The sequence below is a fragment of the Erpetoichthys calabaricus genome, chromosome 10, assembly GCF_900747795.2.
Source record: "Erpetoichthys calabaricus chromosome 10, fErpCal1.3, whole genome shotgun sequence".
NCBI lineage: Eukaryota > Metazoa > Chordata > Cladistia > Polypteriformes > Polypteridae > Erpetoichthys > Erpetoichthys calabaricus.
The window spans coordinates 46,265,448-46,281,308 of record NC_041403.2 but is presented as its reverse complement, the minus strand read 5'-3'; positions in this window follow the sequence as shown (position 1 = coordinate 46,281,308).

Here is a 15,861-nt window from a genome sequence, read left to right as displayed (position 1 = left end):
ATATTGTAATAAGAAAATCCGGTGTATGTCAACATTATTTTTAGTCCACGCATAACAGTAACAGCATTTGACGTAACCGGCCCCGCATGGGGTTGGTCAGCCCTAGGCCCTGCATACCCCTAAGGCCGCCTCTGACTTCTTAAATGCTTTGCTAATTTAGCCTGAGCATTGCTTCAGATGTGTAAGCTAATTGAATGCTTAGTGCTCCTGTCTCACAGCTCCAGGGTTCCAATTCTAGATCCTGAGCTGCCTGTGAAGAGTTTGCAAGTTCTCAGTGCGGTTGCTTTCCAGGTGCTGAAGCTTTTCCCCGTCTTTACATAAGGGGTCTGAAAGTTTGTCCCAGGAGGCCTACCTGTCTTTGTTCCAACTGAGTTGCTTAATTAAAAGGTAATTTTTGACCATGACTAGACTATTGTATAGTTGCTGGTGCTTTCTTCCATGTCAGGACATTATTATGTTGTAGAATTATTTTCTTTTCTGAGAATATTACAATATCTAAATGATTTATGGACCAGAGCTGAATAGCTGTTCTCAGTCAGCCACATTTTTCTATTGCATTTCTTTCCAAATATTTAATTAAAACAGGTACTTCATGACGAACACACACAGGTGTAAATGGGACCAGGTGAACTGCTAGTTACTCTTTGTTTATATCATATTAGTAATTTGTAGCTGGCTAAGAAAACAAGAAACAATTAAAATAATGAATACAGCTGAAAAGAGGTTATTAAGAGATAGAAATCCTAATAAACAAGTTAACTAAAATGAAGCAAAAAAAGTTACTTGAGCAACAAATCGTTCAGCAGCAATAACTGGGTTCTAAATAAGAAACTGTAGCCACTGTGGTCCTCCAGGACTGAACTTCAGGGTCCATGCTCTGTATTGTCCCAATGTGACTGTGGGAGAGTATGTGCTCTACAGTGGATTAGTTTGGTTCTCATTGTTTTACCCAGTACTGCTGGGATAGTAAATGGTGCTACATGACACAAAACTGGATATACCGGTATGAACAGGGATAGATGGATCTCTTCAGATGCAATAAGTATGTGTAATAAAGACTAATTGAAGTGGTCATTTGATTTGATAGAACATGACAGTCCTTTAGATTGGCGGATTAGGTGTAATTTTGTACCTTTGTTATACTTTTCATTTTAAAACTCTCTAACATCATTATGTTAAAGAATAACTAGATTTCATTTAAGATTTCTTGACTTTGTAATGTGGTTCACAATCACTGAGAATGTGCTTGACTAAGCTCTTGCTTCTCTATAGTCTTTTATTGCTCTACAGATATTTCTCTGTATCAGGAAGGCCTTCAGTAGTATATTTTTAAATCTCTTCTTTATTTTTACAAACGGTGCAGTCTCTAGTGACACTTTGCACCTATGTAACCTATCACTCCATGTTATTATCTCTAAATTCCCACCTTGAACATTTCAGATACATCCAGTTGCTATCTATCACAGGGATGTCATCTTCTACATGCAGACAAAGTTCACTACAACAGCATTTATTTATATAGCACATTTTCATACAAATGATGCAACTCAAAGTGAAGAAGATTCTTCCTAGTTATTCTCTTTTTGACTTTGGCTTTTTATCTTCAACAGTGACTTTCTTGCTTAACTTTGATGTGTCTGTTGCTTGTGGGACTTTGTTTCTGTATTTCTTAAACATCTTCTGCTGGAATAAGATTGACTGGCAGCACAGCTCTTCATGTTTGATAATTCATTAAAATTGTAAGTCACTTCAGATATCCCAATAAGAATCTCTTTTGTGATGGCATTCTGACACATTTCTAAAGCTAGTGCGGCATCTGGTTTGAATTTCAATGTGCATTCTATCACAATATTGATCTTCATTGGTTTTAAGAAGAAATGCATCTCTCTCTTAGTGATTCCTAGGTCAGTATTTCCAAGGTTGTCAAATAACTTTAAACATTATTGACTAAACCACTTAGGTCTGCAAGTTATTGCTATTACAGCATTTTAACTGTACAGTGAAAAGCATGAAGTAGGTGATCAGTAATTCCTACAAGTGAGAAATGTACAGTAGTGCTGTCTGTAGTTCTTTTCAAATGTAGTTAATATCCATGATAGACTTTGACTTCATTTCACATGTAATTACACAATTGTGAAATATGAAATTCACTAAAAACAGCTTTTACTGAAGTTTAAAGGGTTTTTTTGGTGGAAATAAGGATTATTGCTCTCCAAAACTTGTTCACACTTCCGTACTTAACTTTGTTTATTACCACAGCAGCGTATTACAGGTAAGTGCTTACACACCAGTAAAATCTATTAATTTTTTTGCTTCCCCTGCATGTTAATGCAGAGGAGAACAGCATGTTTTATAAAAATGTGCCATGCTGCATATTTTTCACACAAAGACACATCAAAATGCACCATCTTGCACATTACTGTATTTTCTCAACAAGAAAACTGGCTACATGGAAAGCTGCTTGCCATCCATTACGTAGCAAGCACCCTTCCTGGTTCCTTGATTTCTGTACGAGCTTGCTTGCATGCATGTTCCATGCGTGGTGGAGCATTGAGTTTCTTTTCTGTCTCAGATGGATCTTTAAGACTGCAATCAGCAAGACAACCACCACATACATGTGAAAGGAAATGGGACAAGTGGTTTTTTTTTTCAATAGAGGCCTTTATTTAATTAATGAATTCCAGGAAAACTCATACAGAATTACAGTATGTAAACTGCTGTAAACTGCTGTTCTATCTTCCAGATAAAACTAAACACCTTTCTTGTTGTGTGAATGCCACAGCTTTTGCTGGAAGCAAAACACAGTTTACTTCGCAAATATTTTTTCGAGTCCAAACACTTAGTTTCACTGCTAATTCAGTTTCACGCAAATCATTTTGTAAGTGGCTAACATTCAATTGTATTCAAAATGGACTGTAAGGGTGTCTTATCAGACAGGTTTATTTTTAAGAGCAGCAGAGATGTGCAAACTGTTCCTTTAAGGTATTTAATATGAGAAATTGATATTGCCTACCAACACAAATAACAAAACCTATAGTCAAAAAAAAAAAAAAAAACAACAGGGACAAATTATTTGTAGCATTTTTGTTTTCTTTTAAGGTCTTGATTTATTTTTGGACCATGTAGTTTAATCTTTGTACAAGTTTTTCTTTGTTTATATGTGTTTTCTATTTTATTGTGATGTCATTGTGGCATCATTTTATGAACAAATGTTTTCTTGGGCACCTCCATTTTGGGCTTTGTCTTCATGATCATGTTGTAAAGTGACAGTCTCCTTTGCCAGTATCACTATGTGGGATATCATTACATGAACATTATTTAGTGGGGTGATACAATAAAAGAAAAGTCCAAGATTTAGTTTAAAACTCTAAAAAAACTCTTTGAGCGTATAGCTCACATAAGGAAAAAAAAATAATAGAGATTGTTAGGTTTGTCTTGCTTTGTTCTTGACCACAATTTTTGTCTTCATTTTGAATTCAAACAATGATTATTTGTCTCATTATTCTCGATATTTTGATCTATGCTTGGTTCTGACTAATCTTATAGATTCTCCTAATACTGTCTCTTCATCTCCTGGACTTCAGTCATAAATAATTTGCCCTTAGGGTGTATCATTCCAATTATGCTTATAATATAAGGAGTCTTGATGTTTAGATGCCCCTGACCATGTGCAGCCATCATTTATAGTGATGATGTTACACATAATGCTACCTCAGAAACTGGCAACAAATAGTGTCTCTAACAATGAAATGACGGCACCCATGAAAACAACCTACAAAATGATGGAACCAGATGCTATAAATTGGTGGTGGTTGAAATGGATCCCCACTCTCTCTATAAAGAGGTAGACAAAAAGCCAAGGGCAACTTCCAAAGAGATAAAAGCTGAACTCCAAGGTCAAGTTCAATCAGTGTCTAATCACACCATCCATTGTTTTTGTGTGACACAACTCAGTTGACAAAAACCGATACATATTGACAAGCCACAATGCTTCTGAGGGAATGTCATTAGACAGGTGAGACACAGCTGGAACATTTTGACAAGACACATCAGTTCTATGTCCACAGATGAAAAAAGGAAGCTTTCAAAGAAAATAGCACTATACCTATTGTGTAACCTGGAGCAGACTTGGTTATGTATTACGCCTGCTTTGGTGTGCCTGACATGCAGTGCCTTGAGTCTGTACAGGGAACAATGAAGTCTCAAGGTTACCGAGACCTTCTGGGGCAAACCATATATCTCAGTGTCAGAAAGCTCTGTCTTAGTTGCAGGCCTTGGATCCTCCAACAGGACTCGCAACACACAGCTAAAAGCACCCAAAAATGTCTAAGAATAAAACATCGAGCTATTCTGAAGGTAACTTCTATGAGCTCTGATTTGAATCCTATTGGACATCCATGGAAAGAACTGAAACAAATAGCCTGAAGAAGGATCCCTTCAAACCTGACGCAACTGGAGCAGTTTGTTCAGGAAGAGTGGGTCAAACTACCTGTCCCATTATTTTTGCCATTTTCATTTGTGTTATTATTAAATATTATGTTAAATCAAAACTCTAAAGGAAAGTCTGATTTTTGTTAAAAATGGAATGAATGAACAATGATGGGTTCCAGTTACTTTTGTCAGTTTCAAGGCATTACAGAGACAATTGTGAGCTCTTCTTTTTTCAAGGAGGGTTCCTACAAATGTGTCCATGTCTGCATACTGAGCCTATTACAGATCTAAACAAATAACAGTTCCTTCTGAAGCCTTCATGTAGATGGTGTGTTTGGGAACCAATAATGTTTCCCTTGAGGTATTGCTCTGAAGAACCACTCTGGCACTTTCATTTTTGAGGGTCTAGTATAGTTTCATGGCTGTTGTCTTTGTAAATGGGCTCTAAATATTTACTTTAAGAAGCAGAGGGGAAACATGACTAACTTTCAAGTTAGCTTTTAGTTTAACAACAAAAGCATCAACTATATTCAATTCAATAATACCTTTCACATTTTCACCTTCATTGTTAGCTTTTAGCACAATATTATGAGATGTTCTCACTAAAATAAAGATATTATGCTTATTTTAGGATTTATTATTTTTAATTATCTTTGCTACCAAGGGTGTTGGCATCTCAGCATTTTATCTTGTGCTACATCTGACTCACCTGCGATGTCTACCCTTAAAGGAAAAAGCTTGTTATGACAGCAACATCATCTGGAAGAGGAAGGCACTTCATTTTATTTATCATCTTTTACCTTTTGTATTGATATAGAGTACTTCTTATAGTGCAGCTTAATAGTACAGGATGTTCTCAATCCACTCATTCAAAGCCAAAAGTATTAAAAATCACTTATCCTCCAGGCTAGTAATATCACCATCCATTTCTACATTTCCTGAATCTTCTCAACATGCACAACATTTTTTTTTTTTTTTTGAGTCATGTCATTCTTATATTTTCAATTCATCAGAATAGCTTATTCCATGTGCACATCTGGCAGCGTCCTTTCAATTTTGTTTATGACTGACAACAATTCAACTGACATTTCATCTTTTCATATGTCTGTTTTCAGTCAAGAATGTTAATGCATTACTTTGTGCCCTGTGGTGTCTTGCTTTTGCTTTCACTGGTAGCAATCACTTTTGTTTCTGACCGTTGGTGTCTTGCTTTCACTTATGCCATCAGCAGATACATTCACAGTCCTATGTTGTGGCTACTGTGAACCGAAAGGTAACACAACAATTAATATTGCACCCTTGAAATAACACTCATGAAACAAGGTTGTTTTCTTTATTCAGGTTTTTACAGTCTTTAAAGAAATGTTTGGTTCAGTTCAAGAAGTGTGCACTATACTGTATATATGTAGTGACCTGTAGGGAGTGTCTCACAAAAATAAACACAAGACACAAACATGAGTTATGGTTTCAACAAGGTTCTTCTTCAATAATAAACAATCCTCCTTTTTTATTCCTTTTTCTTTTCTTGTACTCCTCCTCAGACAGACATTGTTCTTCTTCTCTCCTGACTTCCATTCCCTGAGTGAGGCGATGTGGCTCTTTTTATACCGGACCCAGACATAATGACATTACACCAAGGAAGCACGTCCAGGTCAGACAGAACACCCTCTGAATATGGAAACTCTGTGCCAGCACTCATGACACCCAATAGGACTATCCAACAGGACAACAATTGCCAAATTTCCCTGAAGGTGCGTACATGGTGATCCAGCTCAGAGATGCTGCCACATATACCTTAGGGAGGTATACAGCCCTAATAGACATTCTCCCCTGTCCTTCCATTACACAGTCCTGTCCAGGAAAAAGACCATAAATGTCCATCCATCTGTGTCCTTTGTTCATTATATGGGTCCTTTGAGTAGACAAGGGACTATCAAACATGGTTGGGAAACCAGTCCATCCCTTCCTTAATTTTATATATATATATATATATATATATATATATATAGTGAGTCAAAATTATGTTAAGACTAATGGTACTGTTATGTATATACTTGTATACAATTTTTGTGGACAAGTTATGTGCCACATATGGCACATGTGTTGAACATGATGGCGAACAGGTTGAGACATATCTTGCACATATGAAGTATGTTTTATGAATAAATTGTTTCTGCCATTCAAATGTTAACATAATTTTGATTCACCCTGTATATATACAGTGGAACCTCGGTTCACAAACATCTCGGTACACGTACAAATCCGTTTACGACCAAAAAGTTTGCCAAACTTTTTCCTCGGTTCACGACCACACACTCGGTATACGAACAAGCCAGTTTCCCTTTCGGTTTGTACATGTTCAGTCTCTCCCTGTGCATTTCCTGTGCAGCAAGCAAGAGAGAGAGAGAGTGAGAGTGCGCGCGACACACACACAAGAGAGAGACACACACACACACACACAGGCAGCGCAAGAGAGAGAGACGCACACACACAGGGAGCGCAAGAAAGACGCGCACACAGAGGCAGCACGAGAGAGAGAGCTGGATGCATAAGGTAGGAAGGCAGTTAAAGAATGCACTGGGCTTGATTTTGTTTTCACTTCTATTTACAGCGATCGGTTCGTAGCGTGCATTGTTGCAATGTTACTTTTTTTGGTGGTTTAGTAAATGACTGATTTTTTCAAATGTTAATTTTTTTCCCTGTGCTTAAAACTCATTAAAAAAAACTGTTTTTAGCCAGCGGTTGGTAGTGCTATAGCACGAACTATTGCAATGTTAGTTTACTCTGTTGTTCAAGGTTTTCTCAGTGTTATTCAATGTTTTTACATTTAGTTTACTATTACGCTGTGCATTCTATGGTTTCATTAACTATACTTGTGCTTAAAAACTTAAAAAAATATATATTTACATACATATGGGCTCACCACCTATGGGAGGGGCCAAGGAGGTCGGGTGCAGTGTGAGTTGGGTGGTGGCCGAAGGTGGGGACCTTGGCGGTCCGATCCTCGGCTACAGAAACTGGCTCTTGGGACGTGGAATGTCACCTCTCTGAAGGGGAAGGAGCCTGAGCTAGTGCGCGAAGTTGAGAGGTTCCGGCTAGATATAGTCGGACTCACCTCGACGCACAGCTTGGACTCTGGAACCAATCTCCTTGAGAGGGGCTGGACTCTCTACCACTCTGGAGTTGCCCCCGGTGAGAGGTGCTGAGCAGGTGTGGGTATACTTATTGCCCCCCAACTTGGAGCCTGTACATTGGGGTTTACCCCGGTGGACGAGAGGGTAGCCTCCCTTCGCCTTCGGGTGGGGGGACGGGTCCTAACTGTTGTTTGTGCGTATACACCGAACAGCAGTTCGGAGTACCCACCCTTTTTGGAGTCCCTGGAGGGGGTGCTAGAGGGCATACCTTCTGGGGACTCCCTCGTTCTGCTGGGAGACTTCAATGCTCACGTGGGCAATGACAGTGAGACCTGGAAGGGCGTGATTGGGAGGAATGGCCCCCCTGATCTGAACCCGAGCGGTGTTTTGTTATTGGACTTCTGTGCTCGTCACGGATTGTCCATAATGAACACCATGTTCAAGCATAGGGGTGTTCATTTGTGCACTTGGCACCAGGACACCCTAGGCCTCAGTTCGATGATCGACTTTGTGGTCGTGTCGTCGGACTTGCGGCCACATGTCTTGGACACTCGGGTGAAGAGAGGGGCGGAGCTGTCAACTGATCACCACCTGGTGGTGAGTTGGCTTCGATGGTGGGGGAGGATGCCGGTCAGGCGTGGTAGGCCCAAACGTGTTGTGAGGGTCTGCTGGGAGCGTCTGGCAGAGCCCCCTGTCAGAAGTAGCTTCAACTCCCACCTCCGGCAGAACTTCAACCACATCCCGAGGGAGGTGGGGGACATTGAGTCCGAATGGGCCATGTTCCGTGCCTCTATTGTTGAGGCAGCTGACCGGAGCTGTGGCCGTAAGGTGGTCGGTGCCTGTCGTGGCGGCAATCCCCGAACCCGCTGGTGGACACCGGCGGTGAAGGATGCCGTCAAGCTGAAGAAGGAGTCCTACAGGACCCTTTTGTCCTGTGGGACCCCGGAGGCAGCTGATAGGTACCGGCAGGCGAAGCGGAATGCGGCTTTGGTGGTTGCTGAGGCAAAAACTCGGGCGTGGGAGGAGTTTGGGGAGGCCATGGAGAATGACTTTCGGACGGTTTCGAGGAGATTCTGGTCCACCATCCGGCGTCTCAGGAAGGGGAAGCAGTGCAGTGTCAACACTGTATATGGTGGGGATGGTGCGCTGCTGACCTCGACTCGGGACGTTGTGGGTCGGTGGGGGGGAATACTTCGAAGACCTCCTCAATCCCATTAACATGCCTTCCAATGAGGAAGCAGAGCCTGGGGACTCAGAGGTGGGCTCCCCCATCTCTGGGACTGAGGTCACCGAGGTGGTCAAAAAACTCCTTGGTGGCAGGGCCCCGGGGGTGGATGAGATACGCCCGGAGTTCCTCAAGGCTCTGGATGTTGTAGGACTGTCTTGGCTGACACGCCTCTGCAACATCGCATGGACATCAGGGACAGTGCCTCTGGATTGGCAGACCGGGGTGGTGGTCCCCCTCTTTAAGAAGGGGGATCGGAGGGTGTGTTCCAACTACAGAGGGATCACACTCCTCAGCCTCCCTGGAAAAGTCTATTCAGGGGTCCTGGAGAGGAGGGTCCGTCGGATAGTCGAGCCTCGGATTCAGGAGGAACAGTGTGGTTTTCGTCCTGGTCGCGGAACAGTGGACCAGCTCTATACCCTTAGCAGGGTCCTGGAGGGTGAATGGGAGTTTGCCCAACCAGTCTACATGTGTTTTGTGGACTTAGAAAAGGCATTCGACCGTGTCCCTCGGGGAATCCTGTGGGGGGTACTCCGAGAGTATGGGGTACCGGCCCCCCTGATAAGGGCTGTTCAGTCCCTGTACGATCGGTGCCAGAGCTTGGTCCGCATTGCCGGCAGTAAGTCGAACCCGTTTCCAGTGAGAGTTGGACTCCGCCAGGGCTGCCCTTTGTCACCGATTCTGTTCATAACTTTTATGGACAGAATTTCTAGGCGCAGCCAGGGTGTTGAGGGGGTCCAGTTTGGTGAGCTCAGGATTGGGTCACTGCTTTTTGCAGATGATGTTGTCCTGTTTGCTTCATCAGGCCATGATCTTCAGCTCTCTCTGGATCGGTTCGCAGCCGAGTGTGAAGCGGCTGGGATGAGAAGCAGCACCTCCAAATTGAGACCATGGTCCTCAGCCGGAAAAGGGTGGAGTGCCCTCTCAGGGTTGGTAGCGAGATCCTGTCCCAAGTAGAGGAGTTCAAGTATCTCGGGGTCTTGTTCACGAGTGAGGGAAGAATGGAGCGTGAGATCGACAGGCGGATCGGTGCGGCATCCGCAGTAATGCGGGCATTGCATCGGTCTGTCGTGGTGAAAAAGGAGCTGAGCCGCAAGGCGAAGCTCTCAATTTACCAGTCGATCTATGTTCCTACCCTTACCTATGGTCATGAGCTATGGGTAGTGACCGAAAGAACGAGATCGCGAATACAAGCGGCTGAAATGAGTTTCCTCCGCAGGGTGTCTGGGCTTTCCCTTAAAGATAGGGTGAGAAGCTCAGTTATCCGGGAGGGGCTCAGAGTAGAGCCGCTGCTCCTCCGCATCGAGAGGAGTCAGATGAGGTGGCTCGGGCATCTGATCAGGATGCCTTCTGGACGCCTCCCTGGTGAGGTGTTCCGGGCACGTCCAACCGGGAGGAGGCCCCGGGGAAGACCCAGGACACGCTGGAGGGACTATGTCTCTCGACTGGCCTGGGAACGCCTTGGGATTCTCCCGGAAGAGCTAGAAGAAGTGGCCGGGGAGAGGGAAGTCTGGGCATCTCTGCTCAAGCTGCTGCCCCCGCGAGCCGACCTCGGATAAGCGGGAGACAATGGATGGATGGATGGATATTTACATACAGTTCGTATGGTCTGAAACGGATTAATTGTATTTACATACAATCCTATTGGGGAAATTGCTTCAGTTCACGACCAAATTGGTTTATGACCAGAGTTTTGGAACGAATTATGGTCCTGAACCGAGGTTCCACTATATATATAGTGAGATTTTTGAGTCCTCTCCAACTGTGCTTCACACAGAAATGTGGTTGACGCATCTGTTGATGGTTGCTTGTCTGTTGCCTCCCTGCATAACACGTCTGCTGCCCGATGATGATGCGGGAAACATTCTAACCCGGCCAATGACCTTGCCCCATCAACCCTTGTTTGCTGTGTCTGTGTATATTGAAGTGGTAGCTCCTGTTTGAATAATTACCCTGACTGTTCCTATTTTGATTTGAATAAAGCTGGCAGTGCCACTTTCTGAAGCCTTAGGGACAGATTGAACAGGTGACAGAGGACACCACAAAATTTGTCAGCACAGGACTTAAGAACTCAAGGACTGACTCCATCTGGTCCTGCAGCTTTTCCTGTGTATAGCTTCCTCAGTTGTCTTCTTACTTGGTCTTCATTTATGGACAGTCCATACTTATGGTCAGAGGTGGACTTGTCACTGGCCATTCCAGTTGACGTGGTAGGAGTTGTTGGTGTAGTAGGGATGGTGTGGGGAGACTGGTCATTGGAAGAAGCTGGAAGTGGGATAGAAAATTTATTTAAAGATTGGCTCAAGGGTTTAGCTTTGTCCACATCCCCTTCTAGAACCTGAGACCTGGAATGCTTGAGCTCACTAATAATACCCAGTTCATTCCAGACATCCTTTATATTATTAATCAGTGAGTTTGTTTTCTATTTTAGCTTTTAAGCTTCTTTTCTTTTACTCACCTTATTCTTTAACATATACTGTACATCATTCAGAGTCTGTTTGTCACCGAATTTGAATGCCCTCTTTTTCTTATTCAGGGGACCATTCAATTCCTTAGTAATACAGGACTTGTCATTGGAAAAGCAACACAATGTCTTTGTGGCTACCTCTGTGATGCAGTAACTGAGTCCCTTAATATTGTCCTCATTTGACTCGCACATCATTTCCCAGTCTGTCATTTGGAAACAGTCATTCAAAACCATTTCAGTCTCCAGGCTCCACTTCCTCACTATTCTGGTGGTAGCAGGTAGCTGTCTAATAACAGGCTTGTAGCTAAGAATAAGATGAATCAGGTTGTGGTCTGATTTGCCTAAAGGCATCTTTAACATTTGAGTACAGCAAGTCCAGTGTGTTATTTCCTCTAGTTGAACAAGTCACAAACTGATAGAAATTTGTCATCATTTGTCCTAAAGTCACATGGTTGAAGTCACCATATACCTATATTATAACTGCAGGACTGGAGTTAGTCATCATTAAAGTGATAGATAGATAGATAGATAGATAGATAGATAGATAGATAGATAGATAGATAGATAGATAGATAGATAGATAGATAGATAGATAGATAGATAGATAGATAGATAGATCTATTCAGGTGGAAGTCACAGATGGACTGACTGCTTCCGGCGGTGGCATTTTTAAGTATGATCCTGGCAGGAAGAGGCAAAATTCCTGTTCATTGCTTGGCAAACTCTGTTTTTAAAGTAAGACTTAAGCTCATCCAGAAAGGCCCCAGAAGCTCCTTGGAAAATCTGCTTAAAAAAGTAAAATTGATAAAGCCCAATCTACTACTGCCTTAGTCACACATCTTGCGTGCAATTGCTACGTGATGAAAATCTCTTGAGTCTAATTTGTTGTCTTTTTAATTCAGATGCTGTACTTCAATGGAATTATATGGCTTTGTCTTTTTGAGTAGTGTTGTTTTAATATTAAAAATTTTGTGTTCTCCCGATGTCCATATGGACTTCCCTAACAGAGGTCTGGTTTTCTTCTGCAGTCCAATGACATGTATTTAAGAGGAATGGCAACAGTAAATAGTTATGCTGTGTGTAAATATGTTGAATGGTGCACTGTCATCCTATCCAGGGCAGCAATGTACCCATTGTTGCTGAGACAGACCCTTGGGTTCCTGTACATTTTGCCAGAAAAAGCATAAAAAGTGGATGAAAAAAATGGTTACAAACCAAGCATGAAAGTTTTTGGAATGGGTGCCTTGAGTGCATCCAGCATCCAAGTGTGTTTGTTTACAGATGGACCTTTCTGAGCTGACGTCTTATCACAGAGTGACGTCTTATTCTGGCCTTTTCATGTGAGACCAGATGTATTTCTGAGTTTTCCAATTCAAATCCTCCAGTATTTGCAACTGCAGCTTGCCAAGTTTAATTAATCACCTTTATAATATCCAAAACACTTGTAAAATGACTCTTTGGTCAAATTCCTAGTTGCTTTGTAACCCGATTTATCTTAGTGCTCACTATGAAAGCCACTGTACAAAAATGTTTTGATTATCTGTTTCAGTATTCACAGACCACCATTGTAAATACTTATCTGACAAGCTTTCTCTCTCCCCTGCACTTTAATTTGAGAAGAAGTTAAAGATAACGGGTGAAAAAGAAAACTTGCCTATTTCTGTCAGTATCTCCTAGCCTTGAATTAAAATTTTTGTGTTTAGAATAAATATGTCCAAATACAAAATCAAGTATTACTTATAACTGCAAATTAAAGAGTCTTGAACCGTATTGATATGATAGTCAGCTCCTGTGATCTCTAAAATTCAAATTTAATCAGTACTGAGAGACTTCTTTAATATTCTGTGAAGTCATTTGCTGTTTCAGCACTTATTTTCATTAGTTCACAGCTCAGCTCTGCTTCGTCAACTAAAAATCTTCTACTGGTCAAATTATGAACATTTGTCAGGTCACAAAGCATATCAATCAATCAATCAAGAAATCCTGACATCACATAGCAGTTTCATTGTGTGAATGTTCTCAAAATGCCTTAATATTCTAAAATTAAACAACATGGCACAGTGATTGGCCCTGTGGCTTCACACCTCTAGATGTCTAGGTGCCAATCATAGCCTGGATACCATAATGTGCAAACTCCAAACAGATGATGACCTTACTATCAATTGAACCCAGATTGCTTAAACTAAGATACAGCTACATGAACTATTGTGTCTGCTATTATTTACTATCCAGTATATATGCCTGATGTTCTTAAGATCAGGTCATGATGACAGAGAAAGCAACAAAAACACAGCTTACATTGTGGAGAGAATAAACTATTGCAAACTCTCAGATAGAGCAATGTCCAGTCCAGTTAGTGTTTTTGCCTTGCAGTCAAAAGTCCCGGAAAACAGGCTTTGTCCCTCCATAGCCCTCAATTGGATTAACTGGGTTTGGCAATGTTATGTTAAAGTGTTGCAAGGCAGCACAGTGGCATAGTTACTAGTGCAGTTGCCTTATAGCACCAGGAGATCAAGTCAAAATCTATATTGTCACTGTCTGCATAGATTTCTTCAGAGTACACCAGCTTCCCATCCACATCACAAAGATTAGAACATCAAAAAAATTGTGGCAAGGCCAGGCCATTTAGCCCAACACGCTCATCCATCCTCTTCACCTAGATTGCCCAAAATAACATCAAGTCAACATCTGAAGGCCCCTAAAGTCATATCCTCCACCACACTACTTTGTTGCATTCTAACATTTGTCCAAAATCTGCCCATAACAAATTTCTATCCGAGTTGTCACCATATATGATATACTTTAATTGGCAACACTGAAGTGACTCACAGTGAGTGTGTGTGTGTGTGTGTGTGCTATGTGATGGACTGGATGTGTACCTTGAACTGGAATAAACACATTCGGTAATGTCTGGATTGTTATACAAATGGTATTATATATAGTATCTATAAAAAGTTCTCTTCCCTAGGAAGTTTTTGCATTTATTATTTTACAACATTGAGTCACAGTGAATGTAATTTGGCTTTTTAGACACTGAACCACAGAAAACGACTCTTTAACGGCAAAATGAAAGCAGATTGCTGGAAAGTGGTCTAAATTAATTACACACAAAAATGCACAGAATAATTGGTCAACCCCTTTAATATGACATCTCTAAGTCATCACTGGCTGAGTCAATTGGTTTTGGAGGTCCCATAATTATCATTATATTAATCATTTCTCTGGGGTTTCAATGGACTGTAGTCTAAATGCTCCTTATCTAGAATGCCCAATTTGAGGTAAATAAGTAAATAAGCAACTCCATGAAAATGTAAGTGAAAAGCACAAGTCAGGGGATGAAGAAAAGAAAATATTTGAATCACTAAATATGCCTTGGAGTTCAGTTAAATCAGTTATTAAAAATGGAAGAGAGCATGGCTCTGCTGTAAATCTGGCAAGAGCTGAACATCCACAAAACCTGAGTTATTGTGTAAGAAGAGGACTTGTGAGGGAGACCACCAAGAGTCCTCAGATAACCCTGAAGGAATTACAAGATACAGCGGATATGACTGGAGCAACTGTGCAGGAAACAACTCTTGCCAGGGTGATTCATCAGTCACAGCTTTATGGGAAAGTGGCAAAGAGAAAAAAATGATGTGACATCTTGGCTAGAGTGTGCCAGAATGCACATGGAGGACTCTGAAGTCATCTAGAAGAAGGTTCTTTGATTTGATGAGACTGAAATTGAGCTTTTTGCCTACCAGACTAAACTCCTTGTTAAGCCAACGGCAAACACTACACATAAGCAAAAACACAACATCCTTACTCTAAAGCATGGTGGTGGCAACATCATGCTGTGACGATGTTTCTCTCACCTATAGAACACCTGGTATCACTTTAGATTAGGAGTCCCTAATTACGCTGTACTTGCCATGTAATTACCTGTATAATTACAGAATAACTGTTTACTTTGGTTAATACCTCGTACTTACTGTGTAATACTGTGTAATGCTATAATTAAATACTCAATTGTAATTGTTAACCCACAATTTTTATAAGTGTTTCTGTATATAAATTGTGGAATAACAATTACAATTAAGTGCTTAATAACATCATTACTTTGTGTTACACAGTAAATACAATGTAATTACATCTACTGTAGTTACTCTGTAGTTATACAGGTAATTACATGGTAAGTACAGTGTAATTAGGTGACTCCTGATGTAAAGTGATACCGGAAGCCTCATGCAGTCTGCAAGAAATTTGCACTTTTTGGGGGAAGATTTGTTTTCCAGCATGACAATGACCCCAGTCAGAAAGCCAAAGCTACACAGGAATGGTTTAAAAACAACAATGTTAATAGTCTGGAATGACCAATTCAGAGTCCATATCAAAATCTAATTGAGAAATTGTGGCTGGACTAGAAATGGCTGTTCACTCACAATCCCCATGCAACCTAACAGAGATCGAGCAAATTGCAAAGAAGACTGGGAGAAAAACTGCAGTGCCCAAAAGTGCAAAGCGAGTTAGAGACTTCTGCACAATGACTCCAGGTTGTCATGCCTGCAATACTTAATATGATGTGGTCAATTATCATGTTTTTAAAATTTGTAATTAATTTAGTC